We start from the raw sequence: 14,530 nt of genomic DNA on the forward strand, positions 1-14,530 counted from the left end.
GCTATAAATATTTGAGGCTTTTTTGCCTAATTATATGGGTGTAGAAAAGTTTGCCGGTAATACCACCCATGAATAACATAAAGGATGTGGCTGAACGAAAGTTTTGGATCTGTGAAGATTGCAATTTTGTTTCCTGAGTAATACTGTTTATTTCTTTATTGCACATCTGTAGCCCCATGATTACTTGACAGTCTTTTGTCCATAACTTCCAAAGCTTGGAGATATTGAAAATAAATGTTGTGTGTATAAGCTTACAATTCCATGTAATACAAGACTACTTATAAAAATGAACAATTCTCCTGGATTTGTCAAACTTCAATATTTTTTTTTTGGAGATTTGGAGGTTTTTTTCCCCATTGTGTTGCAGAAAAGCTCTTGTCGTGAATTTACAGAGAAGGTAGAAAAAATATAAATATCTATATACATATAGATATTTAAACAAACACACGCACAGAATCACATGATTGTTATTTGTTACAGCCTTTTATGAGGTTTCACATGTATTTGCTACTGAAGAAAATAAAATCCATTATTTATATGCCTATATATATAAATATATATAAATATATATACAAAGCATGTTGTAAGAAGCATGGGCAATTTGTACTTTTAAAGATAAGGTAGTGGTTACTAAACCTGAAGAACTACTACTAGTTCAAATTCTTGTTATTATCAGCTTGTGCCGCTATTCCTCCTCTGAGTAAACCCTTAGTTTTATTAATGGTTCTTTAGGGTCTATTTTAGAACCACTGGTAGGTATTGATACCATACATGCCATCGAGTTGACAGAAGGCTCCTGCGTACCTATAACATTTACCTTTTTTTTAATGGATTTGACATTTCTTCTTTATTTACCCTCTAAACCCTCATTCTTTTCACTGAAGAATGTCCCAGTAGACGGCCATTTGTATACTGAAGGATGAACTGTATATCTGGCTGTGCTATAAAGTGATATACATTTAATATACCATGGCTCAGAGTCCTCTCTCTTTTTTTTTTTAAAGCATGCCATTAAATATGTTGTCAATTGATAATTTTATAATTAAGAATATTCTGTTGTATACAATACAGGCCATTTCTTAAAACAATGTCAAAGTATTTTCCCCTAAGGATATAATGTATTCATGTTTCGTTGTATCTTAAAGCCTTATAGTAACCTAACATAAGAGCTAATGTCTTCTGTGCTTGTGTGTCTGTAGGGGGTCTCTTTTGAGCCCCCTGGAAATCTCAAACGAGCCACTGCAGGAGCTGGCATGCTGTGAGTATAGCACCCGTATATACCGGCTTATTGCATCTCCTGCAAACCAAGGAGCTGGAGGGACAGGAAAGCAGTGCAAACACACATGACCCCAGTTACGGCACTTGCTGGAGAATAGGGTGTCAGTGGATTTTACTGTTAAGAAGTCCATGTGCTTATTCCTGACTCTGACCATCATACAGATATCATCATTATTATCAATGCACTCCACCCTCCAGGAGACATCTTCTAACACTTGGACAGTTCAACCTACTGCAAAACTATTGTATATTAAGCCTAAATTAAATGCAGCATTGTTATTTTATTATGCCATTGAAGGTCTGTTTATAAGTTTGGTATGAGGTTATTTTGACAATTCTTGAAAATAATTCACAAATAATACTGTGTACTTGGCGCCAAGTCCATTCAAAGCACAAGATCCTAAGCATTGTCTCATTGTGTAGCTGTGGTGGCAGGCTTCGCAAAGGTGCATTGCAGCCAAATTCTTTGTCTTTAATTAGTGTCATACATTACAGACTGTTTATAGTGCCATGGTGCTGCTGTATCATGTAGCTAATCAGTAGAGAACATGTTTTTCTTTAACATCCTAGCGTTTGAAGTGAAACCGTCCGTTTCCATGAGTTCTACAAACTAAAGCAAGCCCTAATCGCAGGGAAGGGACCAAGAAACATGTTTTCTTTACCATCCATCTGTGGTTTATATACAAGTCTGTACTGGAAATAGTTGTTGTGCCAGCCGGTATAACCTCATATATGAAACAAGGTTAAGTTGTCCTGCTGCGTGCTGCTGGAAAAAAGGACCATGCATTGTATCATTGCTTCCTGAATTCTGATTAGCACAGAGCCTTGAGGTCCTCCTAAACCGCCCATCTTGTTCCCTGTTAAAGTCATCCCCTGGTTCATATTCGTTTTACTTTGTTGGAAACAAATCGTAATGGGCTTGGCTGTATATTGGTAATGAAGGTAATTATGTAGGAATAAAACAAGAGTTCTATTTTAACAAGAGTTCATTTTATATTATTTATTAAATCCATGCATTTATTTGATGTTGCTGACATTCCATAGAATTTGTTTCTTTATCTGTATAGTTGGTTATTTAAGGTGTGCTGGCAATTTAATTTTAAGTAGAACTATCAGCTTTATTCTGTTTTTCATAAATAAACGCCAATTGAACCCAGAACCCCATGTCTATTTTACCATTTTGTGCTCTCTCTGTATACACAGTATAAAATTTGCACCGTTGCCACTGCTTGGCATCATGCTTTAATATAGGCACATTTAAAAATGAAGATATCTAGGGTGATCACTGGTTCCAACCAACCATATAAATGTTGGAACGAAACAAAAAGTTCTGTCACCAAGTCGTACACAGAATTTCATTGTAAATAATAGGAAAATGGCAAACACTCTACAATGAAACTACGCGGACACAATTTATAATGTATCAAAGGGAAAACGAAAAAAAAAAAGCTCCAATATAACTTTTTAATAGAAGAATATCCTCAAAATAAGGGCCAGTTTATCTGCAATTTGTGAAAACACGCCACTTATTTGATATCCATTGCTTAGATGAATATTCTAGACTTAAGGTACTTTTCTTACGCCGGACATTAAAAGGATAACTCCACCATAACTGTAGAACTCCACCATTCATCGTGTCCCAATGGACTATGACTGTGATCATCAGAGGCATATTGGAGCTCGAGAGTTATCTGCCAGCTGGTCCTTAGGTGATCTGTGGCATGTTAGTTGAGTGAGGCATGACAATGTGGGCAATCTGTGGGGCTCTGTATGAATATGGATGGCGAACACCTATGCAAATCTAACGCAGATTTAACATTAATGGGAAAATGGCAAACTGTATTTATTTTTAAATAAATTTATTGCCTGGGTTAGATATTGTCCCTAAAGAGTCTGCGTCAATCCCTTAAAGTTCTGAAGGGTTCAGTGTTTAGAAAGTGGTGTACCCCATTCAATAGATTTTCCAATCACCATTCTTTGGGACAGAGCTACTTTGAGCAATGAATCTTTAGAAGATCGTAGAAAGATTGTAGAAGCTACTAAGACATCTAAAATTCTTCACCCCAGTGGAAACATAAAATGTATTAGAAATCTAAACGAATTGGCAGAATGACATTACATTAGTTTAATAATTCCAATATGTTTAATGAACAGATGAAGTAGTTGAATGTACCGGGGGGGGGGTTTCAGTCATAAGAAATGGTGATAAAGATACATTCTTCCATTTTAAAAGTAATGGCAGTGTTTCTAAAACATGCGTCTTGATTATTGTTTGCCAACTTTATAGGTTTTATTAATTGATAATAAGAATGACATCACACACAAGTCTGATTGCAGTACATGCCACGCAGTTTATAAGCACATTCATGTAATAAAAGGGATAGCCACCAACGCTTGACTCTCTGATAATTGAGTAAATATTATACAACACATGGCTGCTGAAATGGTTGAAACTATTAGTTTGTTGCGCGCATGTACATTTTAGAAGCTCGATCCACATTATTGCATATCATAAATGATGATGGGTTTTAAGACACCACTTGTCCGTCTCAAGCGTATATTATAACCCCCTAAAGAAGCTGTATAGAATGTCTTCGCGAACCATCCTGCTTTTTAAAACGACTTCACGCGCTACTAGGTCTGGCCACCTAGTAAACCCCATTTACTATACTCCATTTCCATGTTTTGTCTTATCATAATACATCAGCATTCAGCCTTGTATTTCAGTACCAAATCAATAATACACTGTGTCTGTTTATGATCTTGTAAAGATGTAAATATTTTTGGATATTGTATTTATGAGAATTATTTTTCTTTTTAAGATTAACAAAAAAAAAAAAAATGTTCTTCTCACGTGTTGTATGGATGAGAGATTTAGTTTGTTAAACAGTACGATACTGCACGTTAACATATCTCCCACGAAAAACTGTCTGTATATTTGCCTTGAATATTTCTGTGATGTGCCACACCTTAAAAATCCTTTTTATTTTTAATCATTTTTGAAACAGCAATGCTGCTTCTATGTGCTGATCAACTGATCATATAAAGCTACTACAATAAAGACTCATGTGTACCTTCAATGGTGTGCTGTTCTGATCCAACGCAACAATGGAAGATCGCCAAGTGCAGGTGTTTATGGAGGACATGACCTAAAAGTCAAACTCACATTGATCAATTGAGTAGACAAAACATTATTTATGCTCTCTACATTGTTGAAGGGCTTTACCGGTTGTATTTAAGCAACGAGAATTGTGTCAACTAGGTAAAGTTGCTTTACAAAGGGTTGACCTCAGTGAGCATCTTCTCGAGGAAGAGTTTGGCTGGCCCTGTGTAATGCATTGGTAAATTGATAGGATTTCTTCGATGTCTCCTAACACAAGCAAGCTCAGCCCTTCTTCCGCTCTCTCCTTTTAATGTACAAACCACACAGACAACGACAATGGCTTCCAGTGACCTTGTATCCTGGATGTTTACTGACATTATCCATAGTATGGCTCTTTAAATGAAGGAGTGATTCTTATGCTACCATTCATATATTGAAATAATGCTTGCCAGGGGTGCCATCACTAATGATAATATTCCCACTGATTGCTCCACTTTTAAAAACCCCACTCTATAATCTGTACTAAATGGCTCACAGATCCTACCATTCAATCTGAACGTGAAAGTTTCTGCAAAGTTGGTTTAGCTTTTTTATACACAGAGTGTATGACACCAGTGTGTAATAATATATAGTTATAGCTTTGAGATGCATTTGTGACAAGGGTTGACTCAGAGCAGATTAGAATAACTGTAATTTCTTCCTTTTAAGCTTTTAACTTAACAGCTTCTTAATTACACAAGTTTCTAAAGTACCTTTGTCGGAATTCAGATCCTTTTATTCATATGCTTCTGACATCTCAAGTGGAAATGGTTTTGCATTGGTTACACTGTCAAATATCATTTGCAAACTACCTGTCTATAAAATGACAGATATATAAATGTATAACCGACAACGTCACAGCTAGTATCAATCATATCCCGCACATATTCCTCCACAGCCAACTGCCTTGCAGTGTGTGTCTTGCTCCAAGAACAAGAGTCCATGGACAGGGATACCAGGGGGCACAGAACAATCCCTACCATGCTGAACCTCAGGACTCAAGCGCATTGCCTGCTACTCCAGTAGACTGACAGGAATAGACCAGTGGGTTAGCAGAGCATCGTGGGAATTGTAGTTCCTTAACAGTTGTAGAGTTATGTTGCCAACGAAAAATCATACTATGGTAGTATCTGATCTTTTGATGTTGTGTTAGGGGTGAATAAAACTTACAGGTATCAGAGACCTGGTAGGCCAGCATTGGAGGTAAATCCAACCCTGAAGCTGTATCTGGACAAGCCCTGCCATAAAGGTGACTCCTTATCAGAGTTGCAATATTGCCCGTTTTCATCCAGGGCCCCTCTAATTTTACATTTTGCAGATGACCAGCTATAAAGTTCTTCCTTGTATTATGGCAATAACGAAATTAACTTCTGTGTGTTTATCCATCTAACATACTGCACAGTAGCCCTATAAGTGGTGGTCAATAACATGTAAAAATTACCTGTGTCCTGCAAAAATGGCCAATATGGCTACACTAACATGCTACTGACTACGGTGCTCAGCTGGTGGTAGGTATCCTTCTGCCCTTCCACTTACCTCCTCAGTGCCTTTGCGGGCTTTATTGTGCATCATCTTTAGAAGAGGCTTCCTTCTGGGACAACAGGCTGACCCCCCCACCTCTTCAACCTCTGCAGCAACCTCTGGATATGACGCTGAGCACGTGCACTCAACTTCTTTGGTCAACCATGGCAAGGCCTGTTCTGAGTGGAACCTGTCTTGTGAAACCGCTCTATGGTCTTGCCCACCGTGCTGCAGCTCAGTTTCAGGGTCTTGGCAGTCTTCTTATAGGCTAGGCCATCTTTATGTAGAGCAACAATTCTTTTTTTTCAGATCCTCAGAGAGTTCTTTGCCATGAGGTGCCATGTTGAACTTCCAGTGACCAGTATGAGAGAGTGTGAGAGCGAAAACACCACATTTAACACACCTGCTCCCCATTCACACCTGAGACCTTGTAACACTAACGAGTCACATGACAACGGCGGGGGAAAATGCCTAATTTGGCCCAATTTGGATATTTCCACGTAGGGGTGTACGTAGGGGTGTACTCACTTTTGTTGAGACATTCATGGCTGTGCATTGAGTTGTTTTGAGCGAACAGCAAATTTACACTGTTATACAGGATGTACACTCCTTTACATTGTAGCAGAGTTTCATTTCTTCAGTGTTGTCACATGAAAGATATAATACAATATTTACAAACATGTGAAAGGTGTACTCACTTTTGTGAGATACTGTGTAAGAAAGCAACAATATACAAAGTATAATAAAAACTATGTGTACAAAAACTATATGAATACATAACAACAAGAGAAATATCAATGTATTCTTCCTGGTTAATGAGGATTTGTGATTTCTAAGGCTAACAGTCTAATGATAAGTGTAGGCCAACAGACCCCAGGCTTTCGCGTGGGCCAGTGGTACATATCTCTGCCGTCTGGTGCTTGTTCTTGTTTGTTTTCTTTCACGTCACAATATCAGGTCCTGTTAAACCCCTCTCCCTTTTCACTCCACAACCTGTCAAAATATCTTCTTCCCAGCAACCCCCCTCCAGACCATAAGCTGTTAGCTATATTTATAGCAATGACTTGTGTCCACTCAGCTGTCCCTATCACACTGGAGATACTGGGAAAGAAAGGGGGAGGGAAAAACTATGAACAGCAAAGGGAGTCCTAACTTAGTCACTCTTTCACTCTTCAGCTGCCTGCTCTTTCTGCTTTGTAGGACCCACTAGCTGTGTCTGTCCCATAGGATCCCTCATACCGGGGTTATTTACTTTGCGACTGAACCAGAACTCGGATTTTCAAAGAGGTAGAGTGACTATTATCTTTAAGTAAAATTCTGTAAAATGCCATAGGGTTGGGTTTATATGGACAGGAGGAGGTCAGAAGGTATACATCTTACAGCAAGATGTAAGATGTATACATGGTGTGTTATGTTGTTGGAACGTTAACATAATACTGAATGCCCTACATGTTCTGTGTTAAATGAAACGGTGTACTAATTGAGCATATCATGGAGAGTGTGTTGCTTCTTGGCTTAAGAGACTGACCCACCAGAGTCAACTAGAAGAACCCCTGAGCTGAATCCCTCCACAAAAATTATTATTATTATTATTATTTATAAGAGCATACCCCAAGCCTAATAACAATGTGTGCTTGTTGGGCCCTGGCTTTTTATAAAGTTACTTGGGACGCTGGACCTGTTATATTGCATGGTGGCCATTATCTGTCAAATTAGCACAATACAATGTGTGCCGTTTCATAAATAGTGACAATACATGTGTCAGTTCCTTGGTAATATAATATAATGGCTTTAAATATTGTGTTTGAAAATACAGAAGGAGTCCCAGAAATGCTAATTGGTTTATAAAAGCAAGTCTGCTGCAGAGTGATAGCGGGAATGTTCTCTAGTAATTGCCCCACTTTTACCACTGTGTTCTAAAATTGCACTTTTTGCCCAACTCCTCTGTGTAAACTACATGCACATCATGGGTGTCAGTGTTAGGATTCATGAATCCATGCTTTTCTGTTGCTATAATATTTATTTGCCAGGCGTGGTGGACGTTCGTAAAATGTTTTTCTGCTGGACTTTTAAGGGGGGGGGAGAAAATCTTACTTTTCTTCTATTTTTTTGAATTTTTTTTTGTGCCTTGCTGTATTTCCCCCTTGTGATTAAAACATATTGGCCATCTTATTGCTGGCCACAAGGCACAATATGTAACTACCTTCTAGGCCCTTAATCGCTGGCTCTTTTTTTTATTTGCAGAGAACATGGAAACACAGGCTTTGTGTCTTTTAAATGCCCATGGCACCTTTGTGCTGTGATTTGAAAGGGTCACTTGATTTGCTTGCTTTGCTGTGTAGAAAAATGTCCATATTAAGAGAGAATCGCCATTTATTTGGAAAGAACACACAGAACTTTCCACTAATATGACCCTTTTGATGTTGTTTTTGTAAATGTGACAGATGTGACAGGTGGCTTCTCTTATAGCTCACTGTATTATTGTAACAATGTCTAAGGCTGTGGACAGCGGAAGTAGGCCCCACGTCCCATCTGCTCATATGCTCTGCTGCACCCTTCAGTATTACCCGTAACAGATACCTGCTGTATTTATAAACATTTCCATCACTGTAGCTTTTATGGCCCTAAAGCAAAACGACTCACAGGCTTGGGTTATAAGTCAATTACCCGGCAACCTAAGGACATATCTATATACACATACACAAAATGTCTCATATATAAAAATGAGGAACAGCCAGTAAAGCCATGATATATACACAATACGTAACGCTTTTCACCATGAAAAGCACAGCCCGTTAATTCACTATGTGAAATTCTTCCTTCGGAACAGCACTGTGTATAAAGAAATCCGTGCGCCATGCACGGTTTCAGAGCTCTCTATCTCATAATTTTATGAAGAGGGCACTTCATAGCCTATATTTAGAAAGAAGGAATTAGGAGGCTCAGCGGATAGTCCCTTCCTCTCAGAGCTTATCATGGCTTTGGGGCTAGATGGGCATGATCTAATTGTTCAGTTTATGGTCCATTAACGTCTTTGCTGCTTCTATTTGGTATCTCTAGTTGACTGTCTGGCAAGTCAATGTGTATTATAACTCTGCTTAACTTACTGGGTTGACAAATTCAGCAGTAAGTACAATTGCAGGAAAACTGGCGTCTTCATCTCCTATATTCAGTAATAATTTCCTGTAATTTTTAAAAAAGCTAGTGTTTTGTACCATTATGTCTAATTATGAATGTTATTCTCTTAATATCATCATATACTGCAGGATGTGATCGTGCTTTATAAACATAAATATGATTCTATTCATTACACTATATGGCTTTGTACCCAACAGCCTTGTATTTGACAATTTGTTCTTTATGGTAGAGTCGCACAAATTTTGTTTTGTCTTTTTATCAGTGTGACCATGTTAACTAGATTGATACGGCGTCACTGTTGTCATTGATTATCATCACATGTACTCTTTGATTGGATCTTTTCACTTTGTTCTTTTGATGACTTATTTTCCTCCTTTTTCCTTTGTCCTCTCTGTACATTTATATTCCTCATTATGTGTATGTCCAAGATCAAGCATTTACTATTATAGGACAGCTGTAGCTTTTACCATTCATATTTTTCTCTGAATCAGTGGTAGGTACCCCAGGGGCATAGTCTCCATGTCACTGTGATGGAGCGTTGCACGGGACGGCAGGACCCATGTAATTTTTATTCTTCTTAAATATGTTTTTATTTATATATATAATATATATAATAATGTCCTTCTCCTTCAATAAATCTGCCTGATGGAACCCTTGAGTGCCCGGAGCCTTTTTCTATTTTTATTTATATATAGGCATGTTTTTACATGACTGTAGTACTGCACAGACTAGGCCAACCATCAGCTCTGTAGTTCTTCAATCGTTTTGAATCCCAGGTAGTTGTTTTCTAGCCAGTTATAGAAATGATGGGAGTTGTAGTTCTACAGTTAAAGACTTAAAGTGGGGGAAAAAATGTGGCCTATATTCCGGTAAATACGGTATATACATATTTAATATATATATATATATTTAGGTATATATATATATATATATATATAAATATATATATATGTATTTAAGTGTATATGTATAATTATCTATCTATCTATCGATCTATCTATATACACACACACAGGGCCTAGGATCACTGACACCTAGGTGCAACATGTTTTTGGCGCCCTCGAGGTGGGGGTGGCAATATTGATAACCCCTCCCCTTAACAAACGTAACCCCTTTAACCAAATCCATTTTCTACTCCACCTTTTTGGGCCCCTGACTTCACCATGTGTCAGCTTTTGTCCCCAAACAGCTTGTCGGTGCCATTTTGTGCCCAAACAATTTGTCAGTAATACCTTTGTCCCCCAAACATTTCACTAAATGTGTCAATGACATCCGTTGCTCTGAAAGAAGCAGCTGAGCAAGAGAGGCAAAGCCGTAGCTAGCTCTTTTTGCACCCGAGGCAAGAGCAGAAAATTGTGCCCCCCACTATATCTATACAGAGGTTATTCTGAAGCAAGTAGATAAATAGTATCTATGCTATTAATAGTAATAGTAATAAATAGTAAAACCAATTTCCCCAAACCCAGTGAATTATTCACATTTTGACACTGAGGGTGGTACAGCAAAACTCCCATCTATATATACTGAGTATAACTCATATATATATATATATATACTGAGCCTGACATTGGTACCACAACTTCCATTACCACAACAGTATAAATCCTATCATTATATAGTGACCCAGACACTGAAGGGGTGGGGGGTGGTACAGTGAATCTCTTATCATTATAGCAAGATAGACACAGACAGTGATACAGCATATCTCCCATCACTATATACTGTGCCAGACATTGACGGAGGTACACCCTAACTCCCATCACTGTATACTGAGCCAGGCACTGACAGTGATAAAGCATAACTCTCAATATCACATCAGTATATTAATGGTTCAAGCTTACCCAGTTTTTACACCAAGTAGCTGCATTGTGTCCAAATTTGATACATTTTTATGGTCTTAACAAAGTTAACAAAGAATCAAAAAAACAAATAGAAAACTAACAAAGTGTGATCAAGCGAACAATGCACTATATAATTGATGGTCACCCACCGAAGTCCACCCACGGCACCAAGATTGCATCGACAGGACTTGCCCAGCACCCAGATCGCACTCACAGGACTTGCCGCAACGCCTAGGTTCCATCCACTGGACTTGCTGCAGTACCCATAGGACTTTCCCAGCACCTAGAATTCACTCATAGGACTTGCAGCAGCACCCAGATTGCATCCATGGGACTTGTCCCAGCACCCAGGTTACATCTAAAAAATTTGCTCAGCACCCAGATTGCACATATATGACTTGCCCCAGCACACAGGTTGCACACACGGGAACTGCCACCTTTCTTTTGTTTCCTCATTAACTCTTTCCCTATATGCTTCTCTTTATTTATTTCAATATTCTCACTACCCACTCTTTCTCACTATCTACCACTTCTATATCTATATCTAATTTTATACACCCATTAGCAATGAGTGTGGCTGAAATGCCTAAATTCAATAATTAGGAGGGTGTCCTAATACTTCAATAGAAGTTACTTGGGCCTTCCTGTATGACACTGTTTTGCATATGTTAATATTGAGTTGAACTTTTCTCATGTATTTAATCAAATTTGAATTAGAAGAAATGTTGTTCTTGTTGAAAGCCTGTATTATACTTATAGGTTTGATGTAATGCGATAGTCAAATGTTATTTCTGGACATGACATCATATTACATAAGCAAACAGTCTTAGATATGATGTGATCACTCTGAAGTATTTTTACTAATATCTATGAATACTAGATTGGCTATAAGACAGACTAATTGCTCGTGCAAGTATGTGACATATAACAGTATAAGTCAGAAGTCAATATATATAGTTGCCTGTATGCTATTGAACTACAGCAGTAATGATTATCCACTATCTCTGGCTGGCCAATGGCAGCCTGAGAATCATAGATCTTGTAGTTGGGAGGCAGCTGGAGAGGTAATTGTTGTTTACCCCCGGTATAAATCGAGCCCTTTTAAAGAATACTGAGTTGTTTTTTATACTTGGCCATACATATTGTGCACTAAACTAGAAATGATTACTGCACATGTGAAACCCTTCATATGATCTATATCTAACACATTTGCATACCTGGGAACTTCCTGGAGCTCTCCTGGGGATTGTGGCTTTGGAAGGGCTATGTGTGGTGGCACAGCTAGCTGCACAAAGAACTAGGCTAGCCCCAGATAGCCTTTGATCAATGGTGAGTGGGAGGGAAATGGATAGGGAATGGGCAACACCGCTCCCCTACCTGGAGAAAGAATAAACTTACCCAGAGACCAGGGGAACCAGGGCTACACTCATTTACTCATAATTCTGGGGGTTCCAAAGCATGCACATGAGTGCAATTAGCTTGTTTTGCTATTAATGTGCAAGCCACCTTGCTCCCTTTGAGTATAGTATGGTTCACAAGAGAAATGCCACCTTCTCCTTTCGTACCAGTATGTCTTAACCATATAAAGCCAAATGCCTCTCCCACCTCACCATTGCTAACACATACATACTCACTGTAACTCACAGTAACACACACTTACTGTAAACGCAGACACTCACCTTGCATGGAGCCTCTCTTCAGGGCAGTTCACACTTAATGCGAGGGGTAACCCTGGGGTCACATAACATTACATTACATGACCCCGCTGCCAAGATAACGGCTCTTCTCCTAAAATGCCTCATGAGGTTGGAGAATACATGGCAAGGGATCTGAGATCATTCCTCAATACAGAATCTCTCTAGATCCTTTAAATTTCAAGGGCGATATGTCAGATTACCCCACAGGTCTTCTATTGGGTTCAAGTCAGGGCAATGCGATGGCCATGATAGGACCTTGATTTTGTGGTCAGTAAACTATTTTGTGTTGATTTTGATGTATGTTTTGGATCATTCTCCTGCTGGGTCCAACCAGGGCCCATTTTAATGTAAAATCTGATGAGTCCATCTTGCCATGTATCCTAACTAATTGTCCTGATCCTCTGGCAGAAAAACAGCCCCAAAACATTAAAGAGCCATCACCATATTTAACCGTGGGCATGAGGTACTTTTCCATATGGCTACCTCTCTGTGTGCACCAATCTCACTTCTGGTGTATATTGTCAGAAAGCTATATTTTGGTTTCATCTGAGCATAGAAGTTCTAGTAGAGTCTGGTGTGATGATGTAGGTGTCGTTAAATTGTAGTTTTGGAGATTTTTTGACCCCAAGATGCTACTAAATTCTGCAATTCTCCAGCTGTGATCTCATTCAAATCATCTCACAGTGCATTGAGACAATATAGACTCAAGTCCTCTTCCAGGTTGATTCATAACATTTCAAGTTGACTGGAACATCTTAACTATTGATCTGATGGAAATGTTATTTTGAATGCTTTTGCTATTTTCTTATTGCCATTTCCCACTTTGTGAAGCTTGACAACCCTTTGCCGCACATCACAGCTATATTCCTTGGTCTTGCCCATTGTGATGAATGACTAAGGGAATTTGGCCTATGTGTTGCCTAATATTTATACCCCTGTGAAATAAGCAGTCGCGGTTGAACAATTTCCTGTTCCTAGTCACCAAGGTATACTAAAAATGTAAAATATCAATGGGAATATACCGTATTTTGGTTTTATTTCCTTCTATTTTCCAACCTGCCCCCCAGTTATGCACATCTGCCCCAGAAATGCCTTATACCCCCTATATGCCACTGTGCCCCATGATATGCCTTTTAACCCTCTAAATGCCACTGTGCCCCATGATATGCCTTTTAACCCTATATGCCACTGTGCCCCATGATATGCATTTTAACCCTCTAAATGCCACCGTGCCCCATGATATGCCTTTTAACCCTATATGCCACTGTGCCCCATGATATGCCTTTTGACCCCTATGTGCCACTCTGCCTCCAGAAATGCCTTATACCCCTATATGCCACTCTGGCATTTAGAGGGTTAAAAGGCATATTATGGGGAAGAGTGGCATATAGGGAGGTTTAAGGCATTCAGGAGGCAGAGTGGCGTATAGAGGGTTAAAAGGCATTTCTGGAGGCAGGGTGGCATTAAGGGGGTTAAAAGGCATTTCACATAGCACTCTGCCTCCAGAAATGCCTTATGCCCCCCATTTAACACTCCCCCGCCACCCCCAAACTTACCGGTGATTCGGACTTCCCTGTCATGTAGCCGGGGCAGCGTGTTGATCCCACGCACTTACGCTGCAGCCAGAAGGAGGCGTGTCTGCGTCCATCATTTTATGGGAACAATCAGCTCCCCACCTCATGGCTGAATTAATGAGGAGCATCCAGGACAACTTGGGTGTTCAAGGATCATTTACAAGTGACCATTACATAATTTATTTATGACTCATTTATACTGTAAGAGTTAAGTTTCTATACTTAATTGGAAAAGTCTTGGAAGGGGAAACAGGTGTACTCATTAGGACTATACACTACTCTGTGCTCATTTTCAAAGCCCGGGTTGACATTTTCTTCTGTGGTCAGGAACTACTGGTT

The 14,530-nt window shown here is 39.1% G+C and overlaps 1 protein-coding gene across 1 annotated transcript in view; it reads left to right on the plus strand.

Moving 5' to 3' along the window:
* Positions 1 to 7,091: 7,091 nt before the first annotated feature.
* MYO18B (myosin XVIIIB) overlaps positions 7,092 to 14,530 on the plus strand; it is a 201,322-nt gene continuing 193,883 nt past the window's right edge. Inside the window, exon 1 of the mRNA XM_053469399.1 lies at positions 7,092 to 7,228. The gene's annotated coding sequence lies outside the window, so the exon portion shown is untranslated. The remainder of the gene's footprint in view (positions 7,229 to 14,530) is intronic.

The sequence above is a fragment of the Spea bombifrons genome, chromosome 1 (assembly GCF_027358695.1).
Source record: "Spea bombifrons isolate aSpeBom1 chromosome 1, aSpeBom1.2.pri, whole genome shotgun sequence".
NCBI lineage: Eukaryota > Metazoa > Chordata > Amphibia > Anura > Pelobatidae > Spea > Spea bombifrons.